Below are 22856 nucleotides of genomic sequence, written 5' to 3' on the forward strand. Positions count from 1 at the left end.
AATATCGTCAGGGGCTGTAAATTTTGAATGAAATTGTTAATAGAACTAAAAATTTGAACAACTTCTGTAGCCGCAACAATTCTGTAGCCAAAATTAATTCCAGGCAAGTGTTTAAACATCAATGATTCAATTTTATTGGATGCGCTTGTTCGCAGTGGGTGTTCGTTCCTCTGCAGTAATTTTTTCACACCCCCTTGCTGCGCGCATTAGGCTCGTCTGTTGTGTGTCATCGCATACCTTATGGATTCAGGTGTATCGGCCAGCAGCCAGCGCAAATTCACCGTTTCATGCAGCGTTATAGATCGATATTAAATATTTCAACGAGTCGGCGCCTTTGTGCGCGTGGCCTTAACTGTGAGGAAAGGCCTGTTTGTGAAATGTTTTGACATAACTCGCGGGCCCCGCTTTTATTGCGTTAAACACCAGCCGCGTGCGCATTATTCGCGCTCAATTTAGCACCGGGCACATTTGCAGCCCTCTGTGTTTGTGTGAAGTGCAGTCTGCGTCTCTTTCCTATTTACAGAGTGCGCGCCACGCAAACGGATTTATTTATCTGGCCATTTTTGCCAGCATTGTCCACGCGGCAATAACCGAGGCTTAATGGTGCCTCCATTAGTCATAATCTTCAAGTCCTGCAAATAATTCAGCAGCTGAAATGGCCGTGTAGGAGTTTCAATCTCTGTTTGAATAATGCAAAAACTAACTCCCAGCATAGAAATTTGTTCATGATTAAAAAGATAAATTCAAAAATCAAATTTATTTTCGATGAAACGAGGGGAAAGTGAAAAAAGACAAATAAATTTGTTTGCCACAAATGTTGTAAATATAATCCTCACTTATGACTCTTTTGACAAATTAAAATGTGAAAATTGTTCAATGATTGAATCGTGTTTTAGCAAATAAGCCACAATTTTATTTTCTCTATTAATAGCAACTGTTAAATGAAGCGACTTTGAACGCTTCGCTTTGAAAAACAGCTAAATGTACGTGGGAAGAGGAAAAATCACTTAAATAGCCGAATAAATTTTATCCTCTCTGTAAATTTTATCTTTCAATACAATTAATTACTCTGCCAAATCAAATTTAAAATTTTCTCTCTACGGAAAAAATTCAATTAAGTTTTTAAAATACACAGACAGAGTTTCCAGTAGTTAATTTCAGGACTAAAATTAGCTGGGAATTATTGCCGACAGCTCGAAAATTTATTAATCTGATCAGAAAAGAAATTAATAGACAGTTTTTCACATCCCTCACGCGGAGGCCATGGTTGGAAGCATAAATTTTTGCCCATTAATAATGGACGATACACATTGAATTTACAGCACGTGCGAAAGTTATGCACGTCCTCATAAGGCCTTAATACTGCACTTCGGAACCGAAGCGTGTGCTCGCGCGTAATAGTATATAGAAAGAGGCAGGCAGCATGTCGTAAAATATCACACCGACGCGCATTACACAATAATTTATGAAAGCAACTCCGGCCGGTCCGCTCGCTTACTTGCCGCCAACTTTAGTTTCTCCGCCGCACTTAGCTCCAAGCCGCCGCGTTTCGCGTCCGCTATAATTTGACGCCTGAGTGTTGTATGCGTGCGTCGTTCTCCGCTGCTTTTTGTTCTCGAACGCAGAGCAAACTTCGCCCTCTCTTGTTGCCGCGAAAATTTGCAGCTCCGCTCAGGCACTGAAGATGATCGCCGGCAATTTGCGCTCCGCACACAGGATTTTCAGCTTTGCTTTTTGTTCCCGGGCAACTTGTTGTAGCCGGCACCTCCATTAATTTCTCCCTGGCGGGCAGAAAAACTGGCATGTACGTTTGTGAAACGAATCCAACTACATTTCAGATGTTTCCTAAAATGGGATCGGTAGTGCTACAGCGTTCAGTTTTTTGTATTTGCAGCCAGCCAAGTTCTCCATAACCAACTTTCAACAAATTTTTCCTTGCAATATCCTAATTTTTGCCCGATTGTTCGCAAATATTTTTTTTCAATTTTTCATCACATTTTTAATTGATCTTGATCAGGATAAAATTGTCCCTATTATAAATTGAATCGAGTATATACCTCATTATCAAAAGAAGCTCATTATTTTATAATTGCTAGACATGCCATTTTAAATAATAAAAAAAAAAAAAATAGGAGGAGAGTGTTTATTTTTTAATAAAATTTTCTAATTTTAAATAATTTTTCGTTTCTGCGAAATATCAGGATTCTTTGTATTATTGCCTGAAGTCGTCAGTGATGAATCGAAATTACACAATTCAACTGTCTTAACTTTTTTTTTAAATCTACTTGACGTAAAAATTCGATTGAGTTGGTCACAAGTGGATTTTCTTCAAAAATGAGTTTAAAATGTTTTACGGCCATTCAAATTTTGCTCAAGTTTATCTAGATTACGTTTCATATGAATTAAAAGGACCCGGCTACAGTCAAAATTCTACTGTATAAGTAAATTTTAAGAACAGTTTTTTATTATTGAAAATTTCGAAAAATTGTTCAAAATGAATCAATATATTTGTTCATTCATAGTAAACTAATACAAACTGTTTCAATAAAAAGTACTAAAAAATAGTTTACCTTTCAGCCATTTAGGATCGACTTTTTATTTCCTCATAAAATCCGCTTCACTATCGAGGGCAAAAAATTTATCTTTATAGAGGATGCAGTGAAGCCATCTAACTAATTTGAAATGATTTCATCAATTTTGTTGCAAATGTTCGTTCAATCCTCGCAAAGTGGCGGCGAATGGTCAGTTTTTTGCCGTTTTTATGGAACATAACAAACATTTGCTCAATGAAAACGTCAAAAAAGAGCTGCCGCTAATGGATTGGGTGCGCAACTCTGGGCCGGCAAATGATGTGGAGAGCCCTCGAAATAATTAAGCCCTCTCTCGTGCATAATGTGCGTTATCAAATGCACGCTCCCTGCGTTCAGTTTGGCTGCGTGAAAATCAGAGCAGCAGAGGGTTTTGGGTGCGGCTGCGGCTGGCTGGTTTGCTAGTGCGAGAGAGAACGAGAAAGCGAGAGAGAGAGAGAGAGAGAGAGAGAGAGAGAGAGAGAGAGAGAGAGAGAGAGAGAGAGAGGGACATAATACCGCTCATTACGCAGCACCCACCTACCCTCCATCCTCCTCCGCACTCCAGGCTGGCTGCCTCCCATTTCGCGAAACTGCTCATGCCAAATGAATGGGATTGTGGTTACGCACAGCTGGGTGACAAACTTTTCAATATAGCGCGGTCCCTGTTCTCTTTCTCCGTTCGCTGCGAGCAGCCAAGCAGAAATCACTCGAGCTGCGCACATCGATTGTTTTTCAAATGAGTAGGTGCCTCGAAACAATCCTACTCGTGATTTTCGGCGGCTCGTAATTTTCTTGCTCATTAGCAGAACTCGCTCAGTGAATTTCGAGAAGGTATTTTCATCGGTGTAGACAACACTCTTAACGATATATAAGTTAAAAATGCAAGAATAAACCTGAAAAACATGACAAGTTCGATTTAATGATTTAAAATATTAAATGTGGAGAGTCTCCAGCTAGTTTCAATAATTTAAAAATGTCAATCATCTTTAGTAATTTGCTACGTGTTTTTTCCAGATGAATAGACTGGAGTTGCAATGTCTTGTTATACGTTCTAACAATGTATATCTGCTGAAAAATGGAAGGTTTTGAGATTGGAGTAACCATTGTCATTATGCCTGATCAAACAACGTTCCATACTTTTTATACCTTTAATCTTTTCTTGAACAAACATGCCGTTATGCTAACAAAATCTTTTTCTGTTTGTTCCAGGTAAGTTTGAAACGCGTCGACTGCACTGGATAATTAAGATAAGTGAACATGCGGCCGCAGAAAAGCGATGATTCCCAGCAGGAAACGATTGCGAAATTGTAATTGGCTGTTTGACGTTCGTCGGTGCTGAGCTTGAGCAAGGGAAATCGCATTACGGTGTGGCTTAGCAAGTTAGATTATGTAGGCGCTTCGTTTCACCCCCGGGAGGCTGCGTGCGCGGCGTCAACATCAAAGCCTTTGACTGATTATACGCGAAGACGACAAATTTTGCAGACGATCGGATGGTGCTCGCGGGCGCCAACTGGGCCGCCTAAAGTGGACAATTAATTATGCAGGAGAGCAACACGGGAGCCGTGCATTACCAGCGAAAAAAGCGAGGTAACAAAGAATGGATGGATCCCTCATGAATATAAAAAATGCAAAGTGAGTTGTGTGCGTTTAAAAGCACTGGGGCCCCGTCCGCCGGTTCGCTGGTTAATTGTATTGCAATATTATGCTAATTTCGCGGTGGAGGCAAAGAAAGCGAGTGAATTAGGGCCTGGCAGCGCAGGTTGGCGTGTAATTAGCCCTGTTATTCGAGTGTTCTTTGCCGCATTGGAGCAGCGAGAGCGCGGGAAAAAGGGCACAGGTCGATTTCTGCTGCCCGAGCCAACCAAATAGATAAATTTACTTCACCTCGTGCCGCGCGCACTCGAGCTCTGATAAAAAGTTTGGAAAGCCCCGCCTTCGGCCATTAAATAAAAGGCCTGAATTGAATGATAAGACATTATTTGCGGTGCCTAACTTGTGTACGTGAACGTGCTCATCTACTAATTTGCATGAAGGTAGCAGGAAAATTTGCTTGAAAATTGTCTTTATTTTTTTCACTTGATTTTGATTCCTCTCGCGATCTCTTCAACGTTTTGCGAATCATGAGGTAAATCTTTCTCCTGGAAAAGAAATGATTTCCCTAAGGAGACAGTGTTCACCGCTTGATTAGTACGCAAAATTCGCAGCCGATTTTATCAAAAATTTTAAACGTACAGGTCAACTTCAAGGAAAGCTAAAGCTGATAATATTGTGTACTTTAACTTAAAGCGTGTTGCCAGTTGGATGTCATTTACAACAATCCAAATGAGACTAAGCAAGAATTAAAAATTTCTTAAATAATTTGACCAGCCCGTTGGCTCGCATTGTTAAGGCATTCTCAGGAGTGTCAAAGCAATGGGAGGTATTTGAGCAGTTCGGAGATCTAATACTGGCTACCCAATGTCAGAGATGGCAAAATAAAGTGGTTAGTTTAGTGACTCGAAATGCTCAAATTGCTCAACGGGCTGGGAGGCGCACCGCCGCCGACTCGCTACTTGCTGGTTTGCACCTTTCCAGCATGTGTGATTTGGCTTCACGGGACGAATGTCTAGCGTTTCAATGCAGTCCTCGGTGCGGAGGCAAGTGGCCCTTGAGTGGGCTGGGTCCCTGTGCGGCGTGGTGCGCCCATGTTATCCGTTCGCAGTGTTATTGGGACCCGGGTTTCAACATTCGTGCTAGTGCAGTGCGCGCCCCTCCCGGTCCGAGAGGACAGGAATAAAGAGCAAACAAAATCCATAATATCTAGTAGTTTTCCTGTCTCTGAAATTTTTTCACATTCAAACTCGCATATAATGAGACAGTCTTCTTTGATTAACTGTGCTTTTTGTCACAGCTCAAATGCTCTGATCTCGCAGCTGGCAAAAGTGATGCTGGAAGTAATGCGGGGCATTTTATTGAGTTTGTATCCCTCGGGCTGCTCTGTGCTTGGACGACGTCACACATATTTTAGATGTGCACAGGAAAGAAGCGAGAAGGACGTGGACTAAAATTGAATTTGCTCGACTCTTTGAAGCGCACGAGATGGGCTTAATATTTTACCCACGCGACGCTTGATGTGCATCTCGCTTGCATTAGGACTATAGGAGAGAACCGCTTTACTTTTTCCTGCGGGATAAAGGATCAAAAGTGTCCGTGACAACCTCGTTCCTCGCTCTACCCCAACTCTAGATATTACGTTTGTTAGTGCTAAAATTAGAATATAATTTACGATGCGCAACAAGCGCTATCACGTGTTGTACGACATTAAGATTCCTTTAATTATTTCATCACGTTGTTTGCAATGTGAATTTATTGAGCACAAATAATTGAGTAGGATGAATGATAAAGTTATATAGGATTAATTTAAGTTTTTGAATCTATTTCCGATGATGTTTTGCCAAACCCGCTGCAAAAAGAGTTATGCAACACGCTTAGCGGCAGTGCACCGCGTGTTGCATAACTCAAATACCAGATCGATTGGACAGATGCAAAAAAGAGGCTAATGCAGCCAAGCGAGTGAGTACGTGTATTCATTAAAATCGTGATTCCACCGCAGGACCCCGAAAAGTAAAGCAAACAAACGGCCGGGTGTGTGTGCCGTGGAATTTGTCGCAGTTGGAAAAACACGCCGGTCTGTGCAGAGTGGAGAGAGAGAGCTCGTTTTTTCGCCGGCCGATCGATTTTTCCGCTCAAACAACTCACAGGCCATCAATCTGACTGTGGCTCACCTCTTTCGCGCCGCCGGACCCGCTTCGGCAACGCAGCGCCACCCTTGAGGCTAATGCAGATTGAAATATCGTAAATCATCTTTTCTATCAACGCCTCTCGTGTGTGCGTGTGTGAGTTCCGGCCGCACTCGACTGGCGAGTCGACCTTTTTGCCGACTGGCCTTTTTGTTTTTGATCGGCGTCGCTCAATTGCAGGTGCGTTTGCCGAGGGCTTTGCGAGGCGAAAGCATCGAAAAAAGGCCGCTGACAGGCTGGTGGTCAGTGCTCGCCCGGCTACTAGCTCCTTTCAAAGCCGCTCTTTTATTTTGCGCCAGGTGAAAGGCTTATCGTGACAAACTCTGCGGCCGAATGCGAAACACGGGTGTCAGTTTGGATGTTTTTCCAGCATTCAAACAGTTTGAAAAGCAACAACAAACATTTCGCAAGATGTGTGAGCGTTGCAGCAAATTTATTTGCAGCATTATTTACAGATCATACTAATTAAGCCGAGCACCTAAACATTCATCGTATGATTTATCTGTTTCGGCACTGTTGCTGACCGTGAACTTTATACTGATTAAACACTCGGCCTCATCTAGCGGTCCAAGCAAATATTTATCAACCCAAATCGGCAGCAGAAAAATATCCAGGTGTTTACCCTCTCGCCCGCAGCTCGCATCATTCCAAGATAAAACGCCTAATTACTGACCGACCGACGTATGTATCCACACGACCAACCGTTAATGTACTGACTCAACCATATCCGAGAACCTCTGGTATGTTTGCTATCCTTTCACCCACATTCAAAGCACAAGCCAACCAAACGCCGCAATCGGAGAGCCACTAAAACCCTGCAGCGTCAATTTTTAACTAATTTTATATTGTAATGGTTTCCAAATCAAATTTGAAATCTGATTAATTTTTCAGCGTAGCGTCATTTTTAATAAAATTAATAAGTAAAAACATGAAATGTGATTTTCTGGTCAGAAATTTAACCTGATATGGAAAAAACGACTAAAACCTTTTAAATTGGTTCCAAGATTGACTATTGAATATTAAATCATGTTTTTTTATTCAAATTTTATCCATCGGTTATTTAATCTTACATCTCGATGAGCCAATTTTCGCTCTTAAGTTGGTTTCCGTGCGGCCTATTTTGCACCCTTTCGATTGGTCCAAATTGATTGGATTAGAGGTCTAGTCTATTTACGCTCCGTCAAAATAGGCGTTTTCTGCTGCAGCCCGTTCCTTCTATTTTTATCCGCAACGCCACTTTATTTACATGTAACTGCTAAACTGCCACATAAGCCGTTTTCAAATCCTAAGAGAGACGAGCTGGCGTAGGCAATTGAGAAAAAATACACACACATGCTGGTGCGAGCGAGCGAAAAGCAAACGTTAGCGAAGAAGTGGTGGAAAATTGGGAAAGTGGAATTCAATTTCTGGCCTCTGCTGTGTCTATTGGGCTTATCATTGGCTCAGCCCCAGAGGAATAATGATGTAATGTGTGCGCAGAATATGATCGTTCTTCCTTTGTGCTCTTTCTCCCTCTTTACTTGCAGATTTTAGACGGAAAATCCAAGCATAAGGAAGATAATCTAAATTAATGGATTATTTTCGAACTCTTTTCTCTCTCAAATTGCACTCTATTTCTGGTTCAAAACACTCCCCATTTTCGTTTTCGAGCTTGATTGGATAGGAAAGAGTCAGAGCGGCTAAAATTTGCCATGTAATTTCAACCTAACAAAATTTTAAACTTTACGCCTGTTAAATATATATTTTATCGCTAGTTGGTGTTTGATGGATTGGTCGTTAGACCCGCCCCCTCAATCGCGTTGAGTGCGGCAGGAGAACATTTATTTTCACTCGGACGAACAGAGAGGCCATTTGAAAACGTCCGTCTCCCTCACCAGCCCTTCAAATAATAATTCTCGGCCGCAGCGGTGGTCAACATGCAACGCTTGACCTGCCGGGAATGACCTGGCCATAAATCGAGCTCCCACACGCCTGCAATACAAAATCACATCTCGCGGCCTAAATGAAATTATTACTTGAGCGCGGTCTTTTCTTTTTCTCTGCTGGTATTAACGGCCATCAAAAGGCATAATATAGAGAGGATATAGGAGGGAGATTCTCAACTCACGTGTGATAAAATTTCTCATTAGAGCAGCTGGTTTCTATTCAAGGGCCATTTTATCATGTCGCAGAAAGCTAAAGAACGCTGCCTTAGAACTTTAGATGAGCGCGGATTGTGATGCTTGTAAATGGATGGAAACGGTTACGATTACGCCATAACGTTCATTTGCTGCGCATTAGAAGCGTGTACAAATTGCTTCTTGAGGTTCTCATCTCGTTGAAGGGGAGATTCAGTAGCATCTTATCTCCTGACTGGAAAAATCGACATTAAAGTTTCAACGGCAAAACTTTCCAATGAAATTATTTTCTCAGAAATCGGAAGCTTAATTAGTAACATTTGAAGCATCGAATGGACGTAATTTTTTCATATATATTTAATTAGATTTTCAAATATTGATACCAAAAGTTTAATATTTCAGAAGGTTTATTTTAGGTCAACTCCAACTTTCATTCTAGTTTCTAAAAGAAAAAATAATGGAAATGAGAGGTGAGATTTAAATTCTGGCCACACGCACTGAAAAGAATCGCTGGAGTACAAAAATAGATATAATGTCAGCTGCTCTCTGAATACAGGAGGGATAATTTCAAAAGTGCAGCAAAACTGACCTCAAAACTCACGAAGTTTGAGAGTCCTTAAGTGTCCAGAGCCAAAATCAGATTAATTTAAAATTTTCGGGTATAAAACAGAAATTATGCCGATTGGATGCTAAGGAAACAAACGAGCTATTGACAATAATTCTGATAGTGGGTGGGAGGAAAAATAAATTGGTCCCATCAAGGGCAGCGAATAGTGAGGTAGGCTGCCGCAAGACGTACTGCTCACGGCAGAGGGCGAACGTGAAAGCGACAGGCCCCCGGTGCTATCTAAAACTAATTACGAAGTAGCTGCTCGGACAAGATAATACACTGGCAGTCAGAGGAGGAGGGCAAAAGACACGGCGTTCATTTGTATAAGCGGTGGCGGCTGCTGCAGCCCGCCCTACAAACAGCACACACCTTGCTCGCGCTGTCATATACATACGTATCTATCTGCACAAACAGGTCGGGCGAACGGAGGGTTGGATAGGCAGGGAGGGTCGTCCGCTATTAGGTATTCACGTGACTGAGTTAGTGCGCTAGGACATGGAAGGACGGTACTTTACGAGAAGCAAGCACTCATTCATTTATACCTGGCCGGTCGGCCTGCCGAGCGGAATAAGTATGCGTACGTGCGAGCAGAGCACATACGCATGTGCTACTCAGCTAGCTGGGCCAAATCGCTGGAATTATACGACACGGCACATATATAAAGCATGATCGCAGTTAAGATAAAGAGAGCTGCCGCCACCGCCGCGGAGAATCTATCATTACAATGGAAACGGAAAACGGTGGCCTGACCGTTTCCTAGAATGGAGGTAATTTCGTTGGTAATGAGCGCGTCAGGCTCTCTCTGTGAGCCTCGCTGGAAAAATTTCAGATCGGATGACGGTGCAAGGCTCGATAATGATAAGCCTTGTAATAAGATACTCCCCTGGCTGCAGATAGAGAGGAAATGGAGACTGTGTATTTTTTGATAATGAAGGAGCTCATGTCGGGAAAGGAAATGAAGCAGCCTGGCTGGCAATTTGCAATTTTGACGATACACACTTAACGCCGCCTGCGAAGGAGCCAACATTAGGCCAGCGATTTTATTCGTTTTTTTTAGGTAGTAGCGTTTTACGATGAATGATAAATAAATTGTAGCATTTGTAGCCAGTAAAACTTTGGCCCAGCAAGGCGTACTTTTAGTTGCAATCGTCTTCAATTCTCCGGATACATAATGCATGCAATATTCATCCAGCGTCTTTGAGCCACACGTGTTGCAAATAATAAAAATGTGGCCCGAATGTGCATAACTGCACCGGCAGAGGGGTCCAAATTGCCGCATTTCAACGGAGGAAAGCGAAAAGCCGCATTAAAACACACGACGAGAGAGGCTGAGGGGCCGCACGCCGCCATTTCTCATTCGGCAGAGTCAATGTTGACAGTGCTAAGCAGATTAAAGAAAAAAAGGAGAAGGAAGTGCGCGAGCGAGCGCGTTGCGAGTAAAACGCCTTCGAGCGCGTTGCGAGTAAAACGCCTTCGCCGCCGCATTCATTCTCTCAGCGCCCAAATCCTCGGCACGGATGAAAAATCTGTTCGTCTGGTTAGAGAACTTTTACTTTTTGCAGGCCGTCCTTTGCTATGTCACCGCGACAAACGGCGCAGAGACACGCAATCTTAGTTAAGTGTACAGGGTGGTCAATCTCTCAGTGACAATTCGACTAGATGATGTGCCGAAAATCGGCGGAAACGTTAAAACGTTCCTATGTTATTTTTGGTCTGAACCTTGCAAAAAGTGTCTCAAGTCTCAAGAAAACGCTGCCGATCAATCAGAGAAGGGACGATCAGTTTTTTATAGGCTTCTTGACGTAGTGACGGCAGCGACACAGCGCCAGCCAGCGCAAACGACAATAGTGTAACTGCCGGCTGACCTGCCTGTCGCTTGACTTGCTTCCGTTGGCTGCTGTCTCTATCTTACACCAGTGCTTCCTCAAAGCGTCAATCAGAGAACAGCTCCCTGCTCTGATTGGTTGCCAGCTTTAATGAAATTAAATGTTTAAATATTTCTGCAATCTTAATTAGAAGACCACCTGGTATTTTAAATGCAACAAGCAATACTCAAATTGCTTTTGTTTTTATGAAAAAGAATCATGTTAATGTGTTTTTAATCAAATAATTTTATCTTCTATATGTACAATTTCGCAATATAGCTTTTTTGGCCCAGTCAGATGAATTGCAACCCACAATGCAGCACGGCCAGTGACGTACGCAATGTGTGTCTTGCACTGTGATTATGCTGTTACGCACAATCAAACGCATACGTGTGGAGTGCTAGCCTACAAGGGTATTACACGGGCCGATTGGTGCTTACGGTGAATTAATCAGGAATTTATTAGCGTCCCCGAGCTCCCTCCCTTGATTCTACAGGTGCAGAGAAGTGTGCAATTAGTCGGTCCCTTTAGCATTTAATTGGTTTGACGATTCGAGTTTCTAGAAGTGCCCGAGATCCGATTAATTAGCACAGCTTTCTTTGTTTTCCGATGTGTCGTGATGTTTTCAATTGCATTCTAGGAAATTAATTTATTTGCGTCTCTTTCCTTGTCTCTGAAACCCATTTGGATATATATTTATTGAATTTGCCAATACGATAAAATTAAGGCAATAACCGTCTTATTGTTAGGTGCCAAATTAATTACCACGGTTTAAAGAGAAGGCAAGACTCTTTCAGCTTTATTCCGAATTATTATTTTTAGCGAAAAGATAATCCGGCGGTATGTGTGCGTCACTGAAGGACTTTGGTGCGTGCTCAAATGCGGCTTGGCTTTAATGAACTCTGGCCAAAAGCAATCCGTCATGCTGCGTAATTACAGAGAGCACTAGCGACTCGCATTACTCCCGCCTACCAGAGAGAACGAAATCACCTTTAGCTGTATATCAGTAGCCCGCTACAAGGACAAACTTATTCCAAGCCGCATTTGCGTCTAAAAAAGACTGGCCACAAAGGGTTGTGAAAAACAGCAAAGAAAAACTCTTCGAGAATTATAATATTTTTATTAGAACGAAATGAGTTCTAAGTTTTAAAAGACTTTCTTAACGAATACAAACGGTCGAAAATTCGTCTTTGCATAGGTGACTAAAAATATCAAATTTTAACAGACTTATCCATTATTTAAAGGAAGGGTACTAATTCCCAATATTCTCCCCCCTTATACAGTAAATTTTAATTTCATCCGAAAACACATTAAGCTTGGCATTTTAATTTTACTTTGTTTGTACAGGGCAATCCTAATTCATTCTTATTTTCAATATATTTTATGCAACCTTTGTCCCCTTACTATTGTGTTTTTCACGTCCCTGTGTCTAAAAAGGATTTTGTTCGTTCGCTGGCCGAGCAATCTTCTACGCAGGACACGCGGTCATTAGGGAAAAAAGCAGAAAGAAATGCATTCTAATGAAAGCATGACGTCAGTTTAGTCACAATTAGGCCAAATTAAAGTATGTGAGTGTGACCAAGAGCGCTTGCGGTGCGGTCGCTGGCTTCTCTCTTTCCGAATATTTCCGAGAAAAGCTCATTAATTGCGAAAAGAGTCGCGCCCGGCGCTGCTGGGATTAATTTGTCTCAGTCCTCTCTCCGACAACCGAGGAAACTCATCTCGACAAATTGCTCTTTCTAACGAAACAATTTTTGTTCTCTTTGTGTCCTTTATGCTTTGACGCGACCAATTTGTTGTTCAGATTGACCGCACTGTTAATGATTTGCCAAAAAAGGCCACTTTAATGATGAGACACGTCGCCTCGAGGCTAGAGCTGAACAAAAACCGCGCAGTCCAGCCATTAGCATTTCCTTATTTAATCGAGGGGCATCATAAAACTGTGCGCACTATCGCGAGCCTCAATCTGCATGCTGCGATACCTATGTATTCGAAACAATAAACGACCTGAATGGGGCTGAGACGCGAGCACGGCTGGCTGAGGTTTTATTCTATACGCCACCATTATTTGTGAGGGTGCCTGGGACCCCCTTCAAGGTGGTCCTGAAACCATTCACAAAATCAGACAAACTTATTGAAGCTCAATAAAAATAGGAATGTTTTAGATTTCAATATATTTCCCTCAAAATTGCAATTAAAATTATAAGCATCACTTTTTTTTAAAAAAAAATCATTAATTTCCTGAGCAGACCGCACCTACAAAGTCAAAATCTATTTATTTTATATTTCGGCGGAAATACCTGTCCATAAAGCAAATATTAGGTTAGAATTTAACTCACTTTTTCTAGTAGGAAAGATTGTATCTCAAAGCACTTTTCCTTTTAATTATTTTATTTAAAATATTTAAATTCGGTATATTATGAAAATCTCATTATTATATTGCACGTTAAACTTTTTGATTTTTCCTCTGAGGACCACGAGTTAAATTATTTTTTGTATTTAAAAAATATGCACAAGAATATGAATGAAATAAAACAGAAAAAGCAAAGGGATGAATGGATGACGTAAAACCTTGAAGCAGTTTTAATTTTTCCCTGGGGGCGCAAAACCCTCTTGATGCGCAGAAGGGGAAATGCAAAAGTCTTTCAGCAGTTGGTTCGGCCGGGTGTCTCATTTAAAAAGAGCTGAGCGCTGCTTCTCCCACACAAACACAAAATAAATGAAATCATTCACCTGCGCCGCGCGCACGAAACTTGGCGTGTTTTCGCCTTCCAAAGTCAAGCGTGTGTGTGTGTATGTTATCACACTGCGCGCGTTATGTCTTGTACAAGTGTGTAGAGAAAGACTGGCATATAAAAAGCAAGCCGCCCACGCACACCTTCCTTTCGCAATAAAATAAATAATGGACTGCGACGTGCGCTCCCCTATCGCAGATTTGGCTCAAAGTTGTGTTTTTCATTTCCTGTCGCAGCTGGGGGCGTGGCACAGCGCCTGATTAGAGCCACACGCTGGCGCTGCCTGGGAAATCTCCTTCGCCTTTGTTAATAAACGGGACGAGCCAGCCCGGCACCCAGCACGCTTGCTCCGTTTTGAATTGTGACAAAAATGCTGGGGAAGAAAAGCGGCTGCTCTTTTAACTTGACAAGGTTGGCTGGGAAAAGTCGGGAATGAGAAGTTATATGTATTTTAACTATGGGGAAAATATTTATATACATTTTAAAATTTCACAGGGTTTGACAAAAGGGTGGTCAATAGTGACTAAAATACTCATTGGAAGAAAAGGACCAGCTCATGTTGATGCATCCGCACCGGGGTTCTTTATTGGAACGCTATATGAAATTCGTCCCGTGAAATTCATTCACGCATGCTGTAAAGGTGCAAACCAGCAAGTAGCGAGTCACATAATTGTGTGAAACCGGAAATTTCCTAGGCCAAGAGTAATCTTATTATATTAAAAGCAGCGGCTGCTGTTTTAAATATTTGATGGTTGTCCACTATGCATTTATTTCACCGGCAAGTGGGAAAATCTGCAATTTTAGTACGGGGAGAATGCAACTCTGTTTATTTGCTTTGGACTTTGGACGGTGCTGATGTGGGTAGTGCAACTTGCAAATTTATTATCTGGAGCGTGTGTAGCCTTGTTTGTTGCTCTCCGCGCCTTGTGCACCAGAGCAAATAATTTCAAATTTATGCATATTCGAATTAGTGAGGAGCGAGAAGCATTTGCATGAAGCATGCCATGCGCGTCGGACTGGTCATTAAAAATTTACACGCGACCAAGAGGCTGCCGAGAGTGTCTTGTTTGCATTCTCGCAAAATTTGTTTCTCTCCTCTTTGGACAGCCTCCTCCATTCCATTCATTCAGCACCAGCTTTGTACTCTCTCTCTCTCTCTCTCTCTCTCTCTCTCTCTCTCTCTCTCTCTCTCTCTCTCTCTCTCTCTCTCGCACTTTAGCTTCCGTCATTCCTCCACTGGCTCATGTATTATGTTTATTTTCACCCTTCAACCGTTTTTTTCTTTGGCAACGAAATATTTCGCCCTTCACTATGGCTACACTCGTTTTTTCCTCTTTTTCGGCCTGCTTATTACACTTTCCCAGGCATGAACAAAATTTTACGCATCCAAAGTGTACCCGACTTTGGATTTGTGGCAGGGACAGTTTTGTAAAAATTTTTATAAGTCTGTTGTAATTTTTAAACAATACTTTTAAATTTTGTCCACGTCGCTTCCCTAAAAGCACGAGGAAGTTTAAATTGAATGATTAAATACAGACTAAGATTTTTCAAAAACGTAAAATATATTTAATTTTAGACAGTACAGCTCAAAATGAAAGCATAAACCTATAATTACAAGAGAAAATTATGTGGTTATAAATGAAAATACGTCTCAGTGAATGTAATTAAAGCTTAAATTGTGAATGTATTCTACGAAATTTTCACAAGCTTTTGCAAAATTAAATTAAATGTTGAGTAGCATGGGCTGTAGTGTGATGAGTTGATTGAATTAGTAGCAAATTTTCCTCCTATTTTAATCATACGAGTTTCAGCGAGTTGATCGCTAATGCTAACAAGTAGGATTTTTGTTCTTGTGCCTGGTGCAAAGTAGAAAGATTTAAACTACAAACTTTTTGAATTGGTGTAAAGCGTCTCTTAAGTCTACAAGAAATACCAAATGTTAAAGATATGGCGAAACGAAAATATTTTATGGAATTTCTAATCAAAGAAAAATGTTTGATTGTTATAAAAACTGTTGTGAAAATTCAGGCTATTTCAGAAAAAGTTAACTGTGTTTTAGCCATTTTGTTATGCCCTGGTTTTCGGAAAAGCGGTCCCGTGAATGAAATTTCGGCGCTGCACGTTCGAGCAATGTCAACAGGACTATTCTGTTTGTAGAATTTGTCGCCTGCGAGTGTGTGGCAGTGGCCTCATGTTTAATTTTCCCTCGCTTGTCTCTCTCATTGCTTTTGGACCTGCTCCTGCTGGGCGGGCAAAAAGCGCCTCCGAGTTTCCGAGTTCTTACCCGGAAAAAAACATTATTTTTCCGCCGTAGGAATTTTGTATTAAAAATGGAGAGAGGGCTGACTCAATATTGTAATGCTTGAGTTGCTTCCTTTCCGCCACATTCGAGGAGCTTCATAATTTGGTCTCAGCTGAAAAAAACTTCATGCATTCCTTTTCCACTTGTGCACATGCGAAGTTTTTTTTCCCCTCCAAAGAGATGAGTGGCTTCAAATGTGTACTCTCTATGGAACGATATCTTTGCGCACAAAATTATTACATCATTAAACGAGAAAGCTTTCTAGGATTTTCCGCGTTTTATTACGTATAACCATATAACTGCATTATACATGCGGTTTTCCGCGTCAAAGTTAAAAAGGCAGCATTCAAACTTGTAATTTGATGAGCTTTCACATAGAAGATGAAGGATGAGGAAATGAAGTTTTCATTTTAATATTTCATCTGAAAGCCCTAGAAAGTTTCTTTTGAACCATGAAATCATTTGTGACAAGCAACGCGCATCAGAAGACACTCTTACGTAAGACGAAAAAAATGTAAAAAGGGGACTCTTAAGATTAAAAATGAGAGCAGTTAAATTATAATATTGGGATGAATTTCCATGGTTGCAACATGTGGCATTCTATCGTACGTGGAACCATTTACAGGGCCATCACTCGCAACCACATTGAATTCCACCGATGTGGAATTCCAGATGTTCCGAAATTTCAGGCAGCCATTGGATCAGACGCGATTTTTGCAATAAAATCTGCGGGCACAAATAGAGGGAAAGGCGAAATTATTGGCCTATAAAAAGATTAGTGTGGCAAACGGGCGAATAAAGCGTCGTTACATATCCCAAGGCACATAAATATTTTTATATTGCAAATAATGGGGTCCACATGCGTCCGGGCACATTCTCTTTTTGTTCAAAGCAAGAAAAAGGCCAACTTATTTCGCTACATTTCATTTCTCTCTGCGCGCACTATACATAATGCCTCTCTTTCTACTCGATCGCCAAGAGGCTCGCCTGCCCATTGATTCTCGCACAAAGCAAAAGCACCGAGGGAGGAAATAAAGGGATAAAACTAGCTGCCGCGCTGTTGGCAAAGCAGAGGATACGACCACAAACGATCGCAAATGAAATGGTTGGGCTTCTTGTGAGTGTTCAATGGAAAAATCTTTCTTTGAAAAATGTTACGTCCGCATCATTAGCACCGCAGGTATTGTCAACGTCCAGAAATTTCTTTAAATATGAAAATCAATGACTCAAAAATAAATCGTTTTTTTATACAAAGAAGCAATGCATGCAATACATAGTTTGTTATTATATTCTATGTTCTTGTCATTGGACTTTAAATGAGCACTTGAATTTAATTTTTGACAATGCCAATCGATTGATGAGGGTCGAATTAGGATAGGTCGGTCGAAAATTCAAGTGAACGAGCCAAAAATCTACAAAAACGCAGCGGTTGTTGGTTTGTACCTAACAAAAAGAAATAGAAGAACGTTGCCGACTAATCAAAGAAGAAAATGGCTTTCTTGATTGGCTGTTTGACGTTGAGTTGGCCTAAGATCCAGACAGCAGCGCCACAGCGAAAGTCGCGCACGGCGGGGTACCACCGACAGAAGAACTTGCGGCCACCGGGACCGCCACCGACTTGCGATCGCAAATTTATTTGTATGGGGCACCAAAATATTCGCGTACCACAATAGTATATTAGGGAACGACTATAGCTGATTGGTCGCCGACCAAAGTAACGGATTTTTCAACCACCTTTGAGCACCTCGTTTTGAACTTTCGACCGAGTGATTCGGCTGCCCATTTAATTCGACCGTCAGCAGGAATCGATTTGTTCTATGTAATGAAATTCCGTAGTGCTATAATTTAAATTTGAAAAGTGATGGAGCGAATACGTTAACTGCGAATTAAATATCTGCTCAACCTATTTCTCCTTCTTGTAAAATTTAACCTTCTATGTGTATATCTGATGTTTAGCGCACCCTGTATGATTTCCATATCACACGCTTCAAACATTTACGAGAAAGTAACATCTTCTCATCCTCTCTTTCGCTCTTCTGCAGGCAAAATTTAGACGGGAACACGTCAGTTGCCAACTCATTTTCGCGTGTGGCATAGCGGAATGCGCCGTTTTATAAATTATCACAAGGCAAATATAAAATATAACTCATATCTGTCAAAACTTTCAAGCGGAGCATTAATAATTCCTCTCGCAGCACACACACACACACCCGCTTTTTGCTCGATGTGTTTATTTCACTTAAAATATTCGTAGAGGAAATTGTTGCTGCCAGCGCGGCGGGTGCGACACGACGTGCGTGAGAAATTTTAATTTCTCCCTTGCTCGAGCGTGAGAGAGATATTGTCAGCTCGGGTATTTTTGATCAAAGAATTTTATTCCGAGAAGTTCATACCGTGAAAAAAGCGCGGCCCACGCAGCCCTTTTACTTGAGTTGGAAGCAAAGAAATATAATATTAATAATGGGAAATAGGTGCTAAATATGTTCTGAGAGAGCTAAAATTGCTCAAAGTTATTAAAAATAAGATTGCTCTTGCACTTCCACATATTATAACTTATTCTTTAAACATGATAATATGGTTTGAGAGTTTAGTTAGATTATATTTTTATTAAATTAAAAATACAAATACTACCTAATCACAAATCACCCAATTTTAATTTTGTTAGTCACACATTCTATCTATCTAAAATCCCGAAATGGCAAAAATCGTCATTAACTGTAATTTTTTATCATCTTGAATCGACTTAGGGGATGACAAAATAGATTTTAATTAAAAAACTAGTTTTTAGAAGCTTGTAAAATATTTACAGCTCCCGGAAATTAATATAATTTGGGAACATATCTTCTGAAAAAGGATACACTCATTCTTAAAGTATATAGCTCTACAGAAAAATACTGGAAAATAATTTTTACTTTTACCCCCTTTACTTTAAATAAACTCTAAAATTGGGACAGAGTTTAAATTTTCCCACGTTGCAGTAGAAATTTGCGAGGATAGTAGCTCAAAAGTTATTATTATTCTTATCAAATGGCGAGCACTATGTCTCCCAATTGGAAATCAGGGTTTATATTCCAGTAGAGATGAAATGTACCTCATAATTTGTACTTTGTTGGGTAGATTGCGACAAGAGGAATCTTGAGACAAAGATTAAATTTTTTGCCAGGCGTCTCTCTGAAGAAGATAAAGTTCAGCGACCCATGAATTGATTTAATATATTTTGATTACGAGGAATCATTTTAGCCATTATGTGGGACTTTGAATCTGGAGCGAAGTTCTAATTCTGTGCGTAAATCTTATTTGGCCGGATGCTGCGTTCTCAAGTACAAGCGAAACAGCGTGTGTGTGCATCAGCCTGCTTGGAGGAGCAATTTCGACGAGCGTCAGCGAGGCTTTCGCGCATCAGGCCAAGCAGTTATTGTTGAGGCCGAGTGCGCTCGAACGATATGGAAGTCGCAGGAGCAGGCTGATATTGCGTGCGAATCGACGCGCGACACCCAACTATATATGTGCCGCATAATCCGAACATTTCCATCACACATGAGCTGCAGGGAAAGCGAAAGGGAGCCATTCTGCCGCTGTCACGCGCATTTCCCTGGCCGTTGGTATCATCGAATTCTGCGCCGAGTAAATTGGGAGGTGTCACACCGCGTAAATATCTACTCAACTCAGTGCTCTGTTAGAATCGACGACCCTCTCTACGAGAGGAGAGCTACTTGTTATTTCAGCGGGCGTGCTGTTGTGTGTGAAAAGCGTCGATCATCGCCCGCGCCGCCAGACCTGTGTCAAAATAATGATAACACGCGCAAGTCAGCGATTTCTCACTCCTTTTTACGTTTCGCAGCCGACAGAATCAGCAGTTGTGACAAAGCCGACCTGCAATTTTGACTGAAATCAAGACAATTCGCCCTCGTGACAGTTGATGAGGGTGTGTTCAAGAGAAAGAAATATAGCGCCCGCCAGCAGAAGAAATTTCCAAGAAATGTTCTATATTATTTAGCAGGTTTAATGCCCATTCTGATTCCCAAGAGACAGTCAAGATTGGTTCTTCCAAGTTGATTGTTTCCATACCGAAATCTTTCATCTTCTTTGATATATTTGGCATCTTTTCCACCGCAGAGAGCAAATTTTCTACCGAAACATTGAGGATCAACAATGCCTTTCAAGGGAGGATATGAGCGTTCAGACTCACCCGGGCCACTTACCTTCGCACCGAGGACTTTATTGAAACCGATCGAACCGCTTTAGGTGAACCGCGCGCATGCTGGGAAGGTGCGACAGGCAGTTCGATTTTGCCCACGCATTTCAGCCATCCAGCATATTTTCATTTTTATTCAAATGCTCGCACCCTTTTGAGTTAAGGAACATAAGGAATATGGAAAAAACAAGTTTATCATCTTCGTGTTGCTTGAAAATTATTATTCTGAAATTAGGTTTAAGTTTGCCTTAGGAAATTTTTCCAATGCTCGTGTTTTTTATGTTTGGAAGCTAAAATCTCAAATTTATCAGAATTTCAATTCTTGAAACACTAAATAGAACTTCCACGAACATCAGATATTTGAGCGGTTTTAATACATAGAAAATATAAATGTTTTGAATAATGAACAAAAGGATTTGTGCATTCATTTCTTTCGTCGATAAAAATTGCACGTATATATGTAATAAAGAAAATAAAACTTTGCGACACGTGATTTTCCTTTTCTTGATCTTTATCAGCCCCACCGCCTGCTTGCATTCCATGCTTATTTTTTGCACGCACACGGCTCCGATCGGATTGTACATATGTGTGATGCGTGTTTATTTGTTTTTGCGTTCACTGTCTGCCGGCGTGGAATCGGCCTTTCCTTTGCTCGCTTGCCGTTGCACATCTCGCTCCTTCCGTCCGCGGATTTTTTCGTAATGCTTTGTGGCGGGCCATTCTTTTTGCTGCCGCCACCGCTGCTACTGCTGTGCGAGAAATAATCCCCTTCTTATCGTGTACCACGCGCCACTGGGTGCAAAGCATAAAATACTCAAGCACCAGTGCACAAAGGAGCAGAGGAAGAAGCTGCTCTTTGAGTGTGTGTGCAAACTTTGGAAAGAGACTGTGTAGAGAGTGCTCGGGCCGTACGTGCTTGCTGAATAAATGATGCACACACGCACATTTTTGCTCTGTGCTCGGCGCGAAACAAGCGCCTGACGCCACTTCGCGTCGCGCGTGATTTGTTTACTTTGGATTTTGGCGTTGGGTGCGCGTCTCCGTTGCGGATTTTTCGTGTCAAGATGCGATCGCGTCAGGATTACAAAGGGACACGTCGTGTGAACGACGAGATTCTGGAATTTGTAGCAACATCAAGGCTGTTGGCGTGTAGTGTAAATCGCAATTTCGGTGACTTGCAGAACCAAAAAAAGATTTGAGGTGTGAGATGATTATAAATTATTTCTTTTCCCAAACATTTCTATTTTGGTCTTAATTAAGATTGGGAACTTAAGACGGTATTATTGGCGAAAAATGGCAGTTCTGGGCTCCATGAACGCGTTTAATACAAAATTTAGATTGTTTTAGGCTTTGTTTTTTATTTCATTTCACGCGTGCAATATTTTTAAAAATATCATCCCTTTTCAGGGGCTTGCAAGTGGGTTAAGCTTCTAAAAATAGCTTTAAGATGGCTCATTGTTGAATTTTAGTGATACATTTTCACGAAACAAGAAAAATTAAGACGATCTAAAATTTCCAACGCTTTTTAAAAACGGTTCATTAAAGATATGATATTGATCATTGTTAAAAGATTTCCAGCTCTTTTTTTAAATTTGAAATTATAGCTTTGAACTTAAGAGTTCATGCTTTAAATTTCAGTGATTCTATTGTTTGTTTAATTCTCTTTGCTATTGAAAAGGAAAAAATTAATTAAATTGATTTGATATGCAAAATAAATCATAAATATTGGTAAAAAAGTCGTTGAGAGTGAGCTGCCAATAGAATCAAAATGCAGCAAGCCATTTTCGTGGGCACAATTACGTCAAAGTACGTACAAGCATCCACAAAAACTCTATTTCCCTCGTACCCCATATCTTTTTTGGCTTGTATATTGACATAAGCTGTCCTCGCGAAGCTGTTTACTTAAAAAATTATTCCCTCGCAGGCAGCACAAATCCACTCGTGAAAAAGTAATTAACATCCCATTCAGCTCTCACGCGCAAGGAAGTTGGAGAAAAGGAAATGTTAAGGGTGCGAAACGGGTGCCGTTCTTGACGGATTGACAAGCGAGAGGCTATTGTGCACTCGCGCGCCTTCCGGATTGGTCGAAAATCAATCGTTCGTGCGAGACTTTTTCCACCATAGCAGCGCGTTTCGGTAAAATCTCGAAGGTCTGTGTCGCCTATACGCCCGCTCTCATTTGCACAATTTCAAATTCAAATTGTACAAAACATTCGCCTCAGCGAGGGTCCAATTATTTAACTCGCTTTCTGCTGCCAATTCTGGCTCTGGCAGGTGATCAATATAATCGAGTTTCGCCGGGTGTCCTTAGAACGAGCTGGGCGGGTGTGAAAGCACCATGCCGCTGGGCACAAGACTCCCAAATCTTCGGCCTCCACAGAGACAGACGTGATCCATTAGGGGTTAAAAGGATCCCTTGCGCTGTTGCATTCCTGAATTATTACGATGGAATGAGACTAAATACAATCTTGCACTCTCTATTAGGTTTGTTTTCATGTAGGAAAATTATAAATATGTAATGCTTTTAATTTGAAACGTTTTAAAAAGTCAAAATAATGTTTAAATACTTGCAATAAACTTAAATTTTAATTTTTCTGGTTTAAACAAACTAAAAACATTGGAATTAATCAAGTAAATCTATATCAGACACTAAATATGGTCAAACTGTGTGTAAATATCGTAA

At 41.1% G+C, this 22856-nt stretch overlaps 2 protein-coding genes across 4 annotated transcripts in view; both read left to right on the forward strand.

Moving 5' to 3' along the window:
- The window catches only part of LOC135938826 (B-cell receptor CD22-like), a 185942-nt gene that overhangs the window by 30322 nt on the left and 132764 nt on the right, over window positions 1-22856 (forward strand). The gene's annotated exons all lie outside the window — the stretch shown is intronic.
- The window catches only part of RpLP0 (ribosomal protein LP0), a 180487-nt gene continuing 165468 nt past the window's right edge, over window positions 7838-22856 (forward strand). Inside the window, exon 1 of the mRNA XM_065482779.1 lies at window positions 7838-7848. The gene's annotated coding sequence lies outside the window, so the exon portion shown is untranslated. The remainder of the gene's footprint in view (window positions 7849-22856) is intronic.

The sequence above is a fragment of the Cloeon dipterum genome, chromosome 3, assembly GCF_949628265.1.
Source record: "Cloeon dipterum chromosome 3, ieCloDipt1.1, whole genome shotgun sequence".
NCBI lineage: Eukaryota > Metazoa > Arthropoda > Insecta > Ephemeroptera > Baetidae > Cloeon > Cloeon dipterum.